Raw genomic sequence first — 13,925 nt, 5'->3', positions numbered from 1 at the left:
GACTTAAAATATTCTCAAAAGCAGGATTTAAAATAGCTATTATAAATGTCTAACAAAAGAAAAGATAAAATTTTTAGCCTGTAGTCCCAGCTACTCAGGAGGCTGAGGCAGGAGAATCTCTTGAACCCGTGAGGCAGAGGTTGCAGTGAGCCAAGATCATGTCACTGCACTCCAGCCTGGGCAACACAGCAACACTCCATATCAAAAAAAAAAAAAAAAAAAAAGAAGATAAAATTTTTAAAGTGAACAAGTAACTAGAAGGTATAAAAATGACCTAATAGATTTTTTAAAGTCAAAATAACTTTTAGAGATTAAAATACAGCAATTAATATTTAATCAATAGGTTAAATAGCAGGTTAGTCACAGCTGAAAAAAAATAATTACAAATTGAAACATGGAGCTGAAGAAACTACCTCAGATGAGATGAACCCTTAAGAGGTTAAGAGAGGTGGGCAAAAGAGTCACATGCATCCAGTGCACCAGAAGGAAACATTAGAGAGAATGGAGGAGAAGAAGTATTGAAGAGAACGTGGCTGAGAACTTTCTAGAACTGATGAAAAACATGAATCTTCAGCAATATAAAGTACAACATATACTAAGCAAGAAAAATAAAATAAATTCAGACACATTGTGGTGAAAGTACAGACCACTAAAGACAATGAGATCTTAAAGGCATTCAAAAAGCAGAAAAACAGATCACCTACCAAGGAATCGCAAGCAGGTTTCTCAACATCAACAATGGAAGACTGAAGTTGGTGGAATAGTATCATCAAAGTACTGAAAGAAAATGACAGTCAACCTGGAATTATGCCTGGTAATATTATCTTTCAGATAAACAAAACTAAGAGTGTACCACCAACAGAACTTCAGCAAGGAACTTCTAAAAAGCATGCATCAGGTCTCAAATGGTCTTCCTTTTAATCAAGACATGCATTCTCAATGAGGTGATGTAACTCCATAAAGAGAGAAAATCCATTCTTGGTAGGCAAAATAATCTTACTCTTTTTATGTATAAAACATAGATATACTTACACAGATACACAGTGAACCTGTGGTATTAAAATTGATTGATTCAGGTGAGGGGGCAATTAGGAAAAAAAATCTGAAAGTTTCCTTGGAGGTGGGGCAATAATAAAAAAGCTGAGAAACACTGATCCAAAACAATCCACAAAAATTTATAATTAATAAGAGAGTTTACTCAAGTGGCTAAATTTAAGATCAATATATAAAAATCAATTGTATCTCAGTATGCTAGCAGAAAGATATAGTTTATAATAGAAACAAAAATATAAAGTATCTAGGTATAAATCTAACTATATACATAAACTTTATAAATAAATATTTACAACTTTATTGAAAGTTTTCAGGTAACCCAGAAAAAAAACGGAGAGATACCTTATGTTTGTATTTAAGAAAGCTCAAAATCTTAACAATGTTAATTATCTCCAAAATGTTCTATGACTTCACTGCGAATTCCAATCAAGATTTATAAAGAAACCTGGCTAGCTGATTCTAAAATGTATATTAAAGGGCAAAGTGTGCCAAGACATTCCTAAAAGAATAAATTTCGGGAAATTGTCTTATCAAATCTTATGGCTTCTCATAGACTATTGTACTGAAGATAGGGCAGCATTGGCACAGGAATCAAAAAACTGATTAATGGAATAGAAACCCCAGAAACAGCCGCTGCATACGTGCGGTAACTGTTCTACCCCAGCGTCGCCAGCTAGAGCGCCCTTGCCTCTCATTGGTTCTCCTGGACCAATCACTGTGACCTGCAGCACTGGGCATCTGATGCCTTAGGTGTCGCAGCACCACCCCAAGGGCCAGAGACGGTCAGTTTCAGTTAAACCACAAGGACTGATAATAGGGAAGGGGATACTTCCCAAAAGAAAATAAGTGCCCTAATAAACAGGATAGGGAAACGGAGGCCAAAAAATAATTGTCCACACATGCGGCAGACCAGTCCTCACAAAAGTGACACCCTTAGTGATGAGAGGACATGGATGTTGATACAAAGTATTCGTGCATGTACATACAAAGTATTCAAGCATGGCCACACAGGCATGCAGACATTCACCCAGGGAGGGGGCTGTCGTGGCCTCGCCTCATCATCGTGCTTTGCTAACAGGGCCATTCCTTAGTCCTACTCTTGGTCCCTAAATCAGCATCCGAGAAAGCATCTTTTTTAAAAAAGAAAAAACCCAAGTCTCTGACTCAATATCCCCAAACATTTTTTCTCAAAAGAATGAATTTTCTTCTTATTGCTTTATTGAAGCATTTCCCAAAGTATGTTCCATAGAATCCAAGTGCTTGGGATGCTACTGGGTATTTTACATTCTCCTAAATCCATTACTAAATAAGCCTGGGAACAGTTCGCTTAAGTGTGATGTTTTAAGACTGCTGTATTACTAGACCCTAGAAGTTTTAATATGACAAATGGGCATTGGGATCTTCTAGACTGGGACCCAGTACCTGAACTTCGAACGCACACCCTTCCACCAGTGACCCAAATTGCCCTCCCTTCTCCAGATGATGATGGCCATCAAAAGTGGATCTTCTTTCTCTAGGGAACAGTTTCCTCTTGGATATTCCCCACATCAGAAGCACAGGAACATATTTAGAGTCGAGAGCTTAACCAGTGCCAGGCCACAGAGTCTGTCCATCCCAGCAGCATTTTCTGCCCATCCCACTGTTCCTCAGGCCTCATTTTATCTGCCTGGAGGAACTGATGACAGAGTACAACTAGAGAGTTAGCTTTTTATTTTCTCTTTTTAACTTTTCTTTCATAGGATTATATTATTTTTATAATAAAATTTTAAAGTATTCTTAAACTTAATCTTATTTTGATATTAACTGTCTGCCCAAATAAACCTCTATATAAAATTTCAGTAGCAGCCCCCTCAGGAATTACTGATTTGAGATAGAACACAGGATTAAATCCAAGGATCTGGGTTCCAGTCCTGACTTCCGGCAGTGTGAACTTGTAGAGCTTCATTAACTCTTGAACCCTAGTTTTCCCATCTGTAGAAAAGCATAGTGTTATGTGCCTAAGGCACTGTTATAATTATGTTATCTGCATAAACACATTCAATCCTCACATCAACCCTAGGAATTTAGTATCCTCCTCAGCTAATTATTTATTTTTACAGAAGAGAGACTGAGACACCGACAGGGTGAGTAACTTTGCCAAGATCACTAATCTTTGCCAGCCTGGATTGGAACATAGAGAGCTGTTCTGAGCCTACACTCTTGACCACTATGTTTTACTTCTTCCTAACCAAAATACTATGCAAATTAAATAAGACCATGTGTCTTAGTCTGTTTTCTGTTGCTTATAAAAGAATACCTGAAACTGGGTAATTTCTAAAGAAAAACAGTTACTTCTCAGTTTTGGAGGCTGAGAAGTTCCCGGTTGAAGGGCTGGACCTGCTGAGTCCCAAAGCAGCAGACTCTGAAGAATCCCAAAGCAGCACAGGACATCACATGATGAAGGGGCTTAGCATAATAGCTCAGGTATCTCTCTTCTTGTAAAGTCACCAGCTCCATGCCCATGATAACCCGTTAACCCATTAATCCATGAATGCATCAATTCATCCATGAGGGCAGGGCCCTCATGACTAGATCATCTTCTAAGGACCCCACCTCTCAATACTGCCACTTTGGGGATTAAGTTTCAATGTGAGTTTTGGAGAGGACAAACATTCAAACCGTGTGTATCAAGGGCTTTGCATTTCCGTACCAATTACAAGACTGTAAGTGCCTGGTAGGAGGAGACTATGTTTTTACCAATCTTGTATTCTCCTTGCTGGGTTTAGTCTCTGTCAATACACAGTCAAAGTACTATAATATTGAGAGATACTCAATATCAAGTGGTTAGTAACAAGTCACTGCCTTAAGCCTCACCTACAAGATTTCCCTGATCTCCCCAAATCCAGCAATTAAGAGCTAATTCCCGGCATAGCGGGGGACTCCAGTCCTGCTCCAACAACTCCAGTAAATCCTCCACCTGGTAGGTGGGCACCTGAGCCTCCTGGGGTATAAATGTTTGGAATATCATCCTGCAGAGGAAATAACAGTAAGCATGTGTTGAGTGAATACAGCTCAAGAAACAAACCTCAAATCATGTCCTTGCTAAATGGTACATATGGAATTTGGACCCAGATCTGAGTCCACAGCCCATGATCTGTGTCCCAGGAGGCAGAGCCCTCACAAGCATCAGCGTCTGAGGCAGTTGAAGCCTGAGAGCCAAAGCAGAGCTTACTGTTTACTATGGGCTCAAGAACCTAGATGAAAATCCCAACTGCTTACCTGCCTTGCAAGTTCAGCCCATCATCCTGTCTCCCTGGTCCTGCTGCTACCTCTCCACACTCCAGCTGCAATGGCTTCTTTCTGCTCCTTGGCCACCCTTGGTTTCTGCAGCTTGGAAAGCTCTTCCAGAAGATTCTCACATTCTGGTTTCTCATCATTAATGTTACATCTGAAATGTCACCTCCTCAGAGACGCCTTCCCAGACCGCCAGACCTAAGGCTACTATTCTCTCAGTCACCACATCCTTGTCACAATCATCTGAAATACTACCTTTTTTCTTTTTTTTTTTTTTTTTACTTCTTTCCCACTCTCATGCATATTTAATGAGGCCAGGGACAAGGCTCTCTGCTGAATCCATAGTTTCTAGCACATTTCAGGACAAATGAATAAGGAGCAAGTGTAGATACTCAGGAAGTGTTATCCAACTAGTTAAAGCAGGCCAAGGCCAGATAACTCTAAAATACAGCAAGAAAGACCCAAGGAAGCCTGATTCTCACAGAGATTTATCCACTGGCCAGCATCAAGTGAGCTACAAGGCACTAACCTAGGTACTGGGGATTTACAGGGGAACAAGCAGACAAAAACCCCCACCTTCATGGACTTTTTCCAATAAGGGGATCCAAGCAATAAATAAATACATGAATAAAATATATTACATAGCAGATGGTGAAAAGTGCTAAGGAAAAAAAAAAAACAGAGCAGAGTTAGGAAGTGTAGAGGGTGGGGGAAGTATGCAATATTAAATAGGGTAGGGTCCGGGCACAGTGGCTCACATCTGCAATCCCAGCACTTTGGGAGACCGAGGCAGGTTGATCACTTGAGGTCAGGAGTTTGAGACCAGCCTGACCAACATGGCGAAACCCCGTTTCTACTAAAAATACAAAAATTAGCCAGATGTGGTGGTGCATGCCCATAGTCACAGCTACTTGGGAGGCTGAAGCAGGAGAATTGCTTGAACCTGGGAGGTGGAGATTACAGTGAGCTGAGATCATGCCATTGCACTCCAGCCTGGACAACAAGAGTGAAACTGTCTCAAATAGATAAATAAATAAAGTAGGCATTTAAAGAACTGAAGAAGCAGTGCATGGCAGAACTGAGCAAGAGCACTCTATGTAAAGGGAACAGGAAGCACAAAAACCTTGGTACAAATATGCCTGGTATTTTCTAGGAAAAGCTGCAAGGTCAGAGTGTCTAGGACAGGGTGAAAGGGAGAGTAGTAGAGGATTAGGACATAAAAGAAAGATAAGATGAGTGAAACAGAAGCCATTGGAAGGTTTTGAAGAGAAGAGAAACCTGTTCTGCTCTTGAAGCATAGAATAAGGGTGCAGGGGAAAAGAGCTGAGGCAGAGAGAGTAGTTCAGAGGCTACTGCATTGCAATAATACAGGTGAGAGTGCCCAGAGTGATCAAGGTGGACATGGAAAGAAGTGGTGGAATTCTGAGTATCTGAAGTCAGATTCTGAAGTTAGAGCCAACAGATGTGGAGAGAAAAAGAAGAGACATAAGCAACTGGCAGAGATACCTCGGACCTTTTGCTAATGATGGCACAGCATGAGATCAGGGAAGGCTAGAGCTGTAGGTGGGGTAGAAGAGCAGGTAAAGAGAGGAAAATGAAACCGGGACTGTGGTCAAGGACCTGAGAGGCCACGGGGAGACACGACAAGACCGGACAAGAGAAAAAAGGGATAGGAGGCATGGAGAAAGTCTCTCCAGCTGCCCCTGCCTCAGAGAGAGAATCTCCAACACAAGCTTTTGAGAAGACAAACACCCTTACAGGCAAGGCCAGGTTTCGTGGGCATGAAACCTGTGGAGTCACACAGGCTCCCTACGTAAAAGGGATCCTGTGCTTAGTTTAACACTTTGCTGTCACTGTCTTGAAATTCTCAACAATTTTAAGTGGCCCTGCATTTTCATTTTGCACTGAGTCCTGCATAACTTCTCCACTACTTGCTGCCACATTTATAATGGAATTCTCCACGTGGGACATTTGTGCGAAATGCTGAGATGATACTGTTGGAACAGCCCTTGGATCTCCAGGGAAGGAAATGCCATGTCTGCCTGTACTCTGAGCAGCACAGTGGTGACTCTGGGAACATTAGCACACGGCCCTGGACCAAAAGAACTCATTGGACAAGAACAACACAAACAATGTCTCTGGTGGAAAAATACAGCATTCCATCTTTCCATAGTTTATCTCTGCCCTCCAAAAACAGATGCATCAAAGAATGGTCCCAGCAACCAAGCTTGTCATTTTGATTGGTGCCAAAAATCGGGACCCAGTCATGGTCTTGTGATTGATTCTGAGGTGCAGAAAGGAAAACATTAATATTGATTTATCTGTTCATTCTCTTTATTCACTGTTCATCCATTTACCCAGACTAGCCGTAGCAACTAGACACTAGAAAATTAAATTTAAAACAACTCCTCTATTCTAGGTAGACTCATTCCCCTTCCCCTGTTTCTAGGACTGTGGCTACAACAAGATTTTATTTTTTAAATATCATGCAACCCACTGAGAGGGGAAAGGGAGAACTCACAAAAATAATGTTGAAATAATGTAAACCAAAAAAACTGCAAGATTGACAGAATTTGTTCCTTTATGGATGGCTGTTTTGGAACCATTGTGGACTATCTCAGAATATCAGAAAAAAAGAGGCAATAGCAGCTTGTTAAATACGTAGACACATCTTATAGCATCAGAATTATAAACACCCTTTGGTGCAGCGCAGCCATTCCACATCACAAAAACACGAGGCAGAGCCTCTTCCCCATGATCTACACTAAAATACAGAAACCTAGAGTGTTTACATTGATACTGAGGCATCCTTAATATAGAGCGAATCAACTAATAACTGAATATGTATCGATCACCTACTAGGCACAAGTATTACAATCATATTACTGAAAGGGATTAGGCATAGCACCAAACTGAATTTTTCATAACTGCTCTGGTTCACATCTCTCATGATAGACAAGACATTGAATGGTTTTCAGCAACTACTGTCTCACAAACGTGTCCCTGCCACCCAACACCAAAGCTCCAAATGTAAGGCCCTTCATCACGTCATACCCCTAAACCCTACAATGAAATGATGCTATGACTCTCTCTTCCCGCCTCTCCCTCTTTCTGTCACACACACACATACACACACACACACAGTTGAAAAGTAGAAAGCGAAAACCAAAAGCCGGATATTAGAGAGAGGTTAAATAACTGGCAGACTATCAATACAATTGAGTACTAAGCAGTCATTCCAAATGGAAAGGAAGCAGAGGCACATACCTCCAACAGAGCATGAACCAGCATGTACCCAGATTATACTAGCATAAGCTGTAAACCTAACTCTGTGCAAGGGAAGGCACTGGAACCTCTTGCAATAAACTGTACAAATATCTCCTTGTGGCCACTTCACTCTGCATGAAAAGTGTGGTTACCTCTTAGTGAGTCCATCAAGATGGAAACGTTCATTTATACAAACAGAAGAGTGATTATCATTCTGAAAAAAAAAAAAGGGGGGGCCTTGGTGTGAGGCCACTTAGGTCTACCTAGTATCCACTAATGTAGTTCCCCCACTAGATTAGCTTCATTTCTTAGGAACCCATATTGGGGTTTGGGGATAAAACTCAATAGCAGAGGGTCATTTTCCTTGCTTTGCTGCTGTGATGCATATCTCACTGTAGGTCACATTTTTCCATTTCTCCTAAAACAAGATCCAAGAAACCCAATCATGTCACTTGCTACTATAAGCAGTAAAAGAAAAAAAGACTATAAGAATTAACTTATTTGCTTGTAAGAATTAATTCCCTGTGGGTTAAAATGACAAGCCAAGACAAAATCTGGCTTTACTCGGCAATTAACTAATGAGACTTGAATGTATACGAACGGGTGTCCTTCCTCCAGCAGGTGTTTTTGGCATAGTGAATTAGCAACAGGAGATAAATTTTGTGTTTTTATGACTCAATTTTCAGTGCATAACCTTGTTTTGAGATAGTACAATTGATATACTAAAAAAAGACTTTCTTTCAGCCAGATCTGTACCTATGTTATTAAAATAAAAGGTTATATTAAAGGAAATTTATTTCCCCTTGCCACTCCTTTGTAATATATTAAGTACTTTGAAAGTCATTACTTTTTCTCTTCAAAAGAGAATTAAATTTAAGAGGGACGCTTATCTAAGTTCTTTTAGATTTGTAAAGTAATTCCCAAGGTAGGTCTGTATTCATTTCAAGTGAAAATTTTACTTAAACAGAGGCAGCCACATGATTAAAAACAAAGGTACTTTTAAATGCTCTAAAATTTACTTTGCAAATTAAAAAAAAAAAAAGTGGTTCTAGAAAAAATCTGACTTCTCCTGAGGTTGTTTCCAAAAACAACCCTCTGACCCAATGCTGACAATGCCCTTGCATGTTGCAGCTCTGGAATTAGTTCTGTTTGCAAGACTACAGAGTAATCTTCTCCAAAACTGCAAATGGCATTGGAGAATGTTTTATTTTTTTACCTTAAAGGTGGTGGAACTATTGTTTTCCAGATGATACACAGTGTTACTTTTTGAAATAATGCACATTTAAGCTTGAGAACACATCCAACATCAGCTGGGGTCCATTGTTAAGTCACTGATATTTATTAGCATCTCTCTCCTTCCCTGGTTTTATGGTAAGACTTGCTTTTCAATACAGTAGAGCCAGCATACTTAAAAATGAAGAGTGTACACCATATCCACCAGAAGTGCCAGGCAAAGAGCATCTTCTTGTGGTATCCGGTTACAGACCTGTTTCTAGTTACTTTTATTAATTCAGATGGTAAACCAGGCTTGACAGATCACGAAGCAGTCCTTTCAGAGTTTTTCCAGAAACTAGAAACAAGAAATTGAATCAGTGGTCAAATTCTGACCAGAGCCACTGGGACCATTTTCTTTTGTAGATTATTTTCACCGAAACTTCAAGGAAGGGATGGTCCCTATCTCACAGAAAATGTTTCAAAGAGGGGAAAGAGAAAGCCATCAACTAAGTTTACTAAACTAATAACAAACTTGATAACAAGAGAAGTACAGGGAAATAAAGGACAATGATAACCAGTCTTAATTATTAACATAGATGGCAGAGTCCTATAACATTAACAAATCAAATCTGATAGTATATTTTTTAAATTATGTCATAATCATTTGAGGATCAGTTTAAGAGGCAAAGAAAGTTCAACCTCAGAAGATCTATTAAAATGTAACTCATATTAATGAAGTAAAGCAAAAAGAACCTCAATTGGTGCTGACAAATCATTTGTTAAAATTAAACACTCACTTATGATTTGTAAATCCTCTTAGTGAACTCTGAATAGAAAAGAATTTTTTAACATGATAAAAATGTTTTCACCAAAAACAGAACAAACATCACTCATCATGATAAAAACTTAGAAACATTGCCATTAAAGTCAGAGATAAAATAAAGGTGCCTGCTCTCCCTGTTACTGTTCAACATTGTTGTGGAGTCCTAGGCAATGCCGTGAGACAAGGGGTAGAAAAACAAAACATTTAGAAAGAAAGGCACTACATTGTTACTATTTGCAATTAATATTTTTTTCCACTTATAAATGCAAGACAAACTACAGACCAACTATTAGAAGCAATTAGGCTGGCCATGGTGGCTCCTGCTTATAATCCCAGCACTTTGGGAAGCCAAGGTGGGAGTTCAAGACCAGCCTGAGCAACATAGGGAGATCTCATATCTACAAAAAAATTAAAATAAATTAGCCAGGTGTGCTGGCACATACCTGTAGTCCCAGACACTCGGGAGGCCAAGGTGGCAGGATCACTTAAACCTGGAAGGTGGAGTCTACAGTGAGCTATGATAGCACCACTGCACTGCAGTCTCGGTGACAGAGTGAGACCCTATCTCAAAAAAAAAGAATGGGAGGGAACAAGAAAGATTTGCTGGCTACAAAATCATTATACTAAGATCGACAACATTCCTGTAAACCAGCAATAGCAATTTTAAAATGCAATAGCGTGCGTGTGAACATATAATTCACTATAGTAGCAAAAAAAGTTTAAAAAAGGAATAAATCTAACAAAAGGTTTTAAGAGAAAATTATAAAATATTATGAAAAGACATAAAAGAAAAAAATCTTGAATAAACAGGCTATACCTTGTTCATGGATGGGAAACTGAATAAAGATGTAATGTTTTCCCAATACAATTGATTTGATTATAATCTTTGTAACAGAATAGAACTTAGCAAACTGATTCTTAAGTTTACATGGAAGAGTAAAACCCCTAGTCAATGCAATTCTAAAAAAGAACAAGGGTAGCGATTCTGGCAGATATCAAGATATCATAAACTTTATAGTAATTAAAACAGTATGGTATTGGTGAAAAGATAAATGAAGAGATTAATGAAACAGAATAGAAAGCCTGGAAACGTGGTATATGACAGAGATTGGCTTACACGGCAGAAGGGAAAGGATAAAATACTCAGTTAATAATGTTGGAAATTTTGGCTTTCTATCTAGAAAACAAAAATAAACAATAATGTTGCACTAAACATAAAAATGAATTCCCCAGATGAATCAAAGTTAAGAATGTGAAAATCAAAACTTATCTACAGAGGAAAATGAAGCAAAATTGGTCTCCTATTAAAGATGGAAAGACAAATGCATATTTTAGTCTTCACTTCCTCCTTAAATCTCAGGAAAATAACAATTAATGGCTTTCCTAGAAATAAAACCACAAAAACAAATAAAAAATGAACAGCAGCAGCAAAATTTGCAATCTGAAAAGCAGATGGGTGAGCAGTAACTTACCGAGCAGACCCAAGAAAGCCAGATTCTAAACTGGCAGTGAAGTAATCAAGAAGCACCTCTGATTTATGGACAAAATATTCAAAAGATGCATCAATTGCCTTTACCAGTACCATTGGACAGTACGTGGGAGTAAAGATGGAGTAAAACAGATTAAAGCCTGTTTTAAAAGCATTTAGACCCCCAAATCTCTGTCTTCACTTTGCCCATGAGGGAAACTGCCCCTTTCTGACTCTGTGGTTCAGGGCAAAATAGAAGGCATGGATTGGGGGACACCAGCCTAGTTGAGGTCAGGGGTATCTTTATAAAAATAGAAGGGTTAAAGTAAAAGTCTCAATTCTAAAGGTTGAGGCTCACACCATTTTTTCTCTTCTGGGTTGCCAGAATTCTGACAGCCAGGCTTATTTTTATGTTCCAATCAAAAACACGAAAAACCTTTTCTGGGGACTATGTTCAGTCCAAGAAAAAGACCTAAAGAAAATGATGGTGGGAGTTTCTGAACAAAAGACCCAGCCAGATATCCCTACAGTGAGGCCTATAGTTGGCAAGAAGCAACCAAGCTTAGGAAGCTACTAAACTATGAGAGGACAACCAAAGATCCCCAGGCATTTGAAGAAGTCCTGTAATTAAAAAACAGGAGCTACAAAAGTTATTTGAATAAAACATATTCCATATGGAAGAATAAAACTGCTAATATTATTAGTAGTATCATTATAGACATAAGAGAAGATGCTGTATATGCATGACCTGATAAAAAGATCCCGTTTTTAAAATAAGGAAAAGGACCCTTGGAAATTAAAAAGATGATGACAAAGAAAAAGAAAACCTCATTTTCAAGGTTAAAAGGGGTTTTTTTAATTTAAGTTGAGAGGCTATGTCTTGAAGTAGAACAGAAAGATGAGATGGAAAATAGAAGAGAAATGATTAAAATTCAGGAGGAACAGTTTAGGAGACCTCATGTCTAAATAACAGGATTTTCAGAAAAAGAAAGTACAGAAAACTGAGGGGAGGAAATTTTTAGAGAAATAATTCAAGAAATTTCCCAACACTGGAAGTGTGGGCTGGTGGCTGCCCCATGTGTTCAGAAACTGCTCAGGGAATGGATGAAAAGTAACCAACATCAGGACATATCATTATGAAATTTCAAAACAATAGAAGACCTTTCAAACTTCCTAAGAGGAAAGACAATAGCAAGAGATAAAAAAGGACAGTTATCAGAATAGCTTCACAGCCCTAAATAATGACATTCTGAATGTAGAAGACAGTGGAACACTGCCTTTAAAATTCTGAAGGAAAATAACTTTCAACTTAATATTATACATCCAGCATAAGTATTGTGTGAGAGCAAAATAAAGACATTTTTAGGCATTCAAGTACTTGAAAAGTTTATCTCCCACACATCCCTTCTCAGGAAGGTGCTGTAATATAGTCTTTGCCAAAACAAAGGCATAAACCAAAAAAGACAGGGAATACAGGAAAGAGGAAAACCAATACAGGAAAGACTAAAGGAAAATTCTTAGGATAACAGATGTGTTGCCAGTGTAGAAGGCAAGCAGTTCTGACTGGAGTTTAGGGGTCCTCAGGGGACACTTTAAGGAAATCACATTGACAGAATACCTGATGAGTTTCAACATATCAAGAGGAGATTTTTATATACTCATACAATTAAATACTATCCAGAAATTAAAATGAATCAACATACACATCTCAACACAGAAAGATTTGGAAGAGAAAATGTTGAGTGAAAGAGCAATGAGAATACCATAAACACTACAATGATGCCATTTGCATTTAAGTAACATTAATAATGGCATTAGCAGTAATGTAGGCTCTTCTGAGGGGAGGAAAATAAACCAAGGTCCTCAAGTTCCCTTTCCTGGGGAAAGAGGAACATGAATGGTACTGGGGAGGAGAAAATAAAGGAGATTTCAATTTTAGTTACTTTTTTTTTTTTTTTTTTTTTGAGAAAGGGTGTCACTGTGTCCCCCAGGCTGGAATGCAGTAGTGCAACCTCGTTGCTGCAGCCTCAACCTCCAGGGCTTAGATGATCTTCCCACCTCAGCTTCCGGAGTAGCTGGGACTAAGGCATGTGCCACGACGTCTGGCTAATTTTGTAGAGATGGGGCTTCATCATGTTGCCCAGGCTGGTCACAAAGTCCTGAGCTCAAGCAATCCACCTGCCTCAGCCTCCCATAGTGCTAGGATTACAGGCATGAGCCACCATGCCCGCCTCTATTTCTTTTAAATGATTTTTTAAAACCTAAAGCAAAAATGACTGTTAGTATTAGTTAATTCTAGGATGTGAGCACCCAAGCATTGATCTTACATTGCCCTTTCCATTTTTCTGTATTTTTCTTTTCCAGAAAGGAATGAAGGACGGGATTAAAAAAAAAAAAAAAAAGACAAACGCTGCAACCACCACCTTTCCAAGGACCTGGACCAAAGGCCATCTTGTCCTTGCCCACTCCAGTTGGCCCTTCCTCCTAACCTAAGTCTTATCTTCATCTTGTTCAATCCACTGCTCACAACAGTACACAACCATTCTCAAAGTGTATGTTTTATTTTTCTAATAAAATCCCTTTTTAAATCTTACATTTTTGCCATCTCAACATAGTCTATTAAATTTGCCCGTCATCAAAAGTCTAGAGTAGGAAGGGTGTGTTACCTTCTTTTAACAGCAGAAAACCGAGGTTGTAAAATGAAGGTTTGAGAAAGGGCTTAGTAATCAAAACATAGTTAACTACTCATAGTAATACTTAATATAGCTATTACTTTAATAGAAAAAAATGTAAGCAACAATATCTGCACTATATCTGGCAAAGTGC

Source organism: Macaca fascicularis, chromosome 2 (assembly GCF_037993035.2).
Source record: "Macaca fascicularis isolate 582-1 chromosome 2, T2T-MFA8v1.1".
Classification (NCBI taxonomy): domain Eukaryota; kingdom Metazoa; phylum Chordata; class Mammalia; order Primates; family Cercopithecidae; genus Macaca; species Macaca fascicularis.
The sequence above is the reverse complement of the archived record's forward strand: the minus strand, read 5'-3'. Positions refer to the sequence as shown.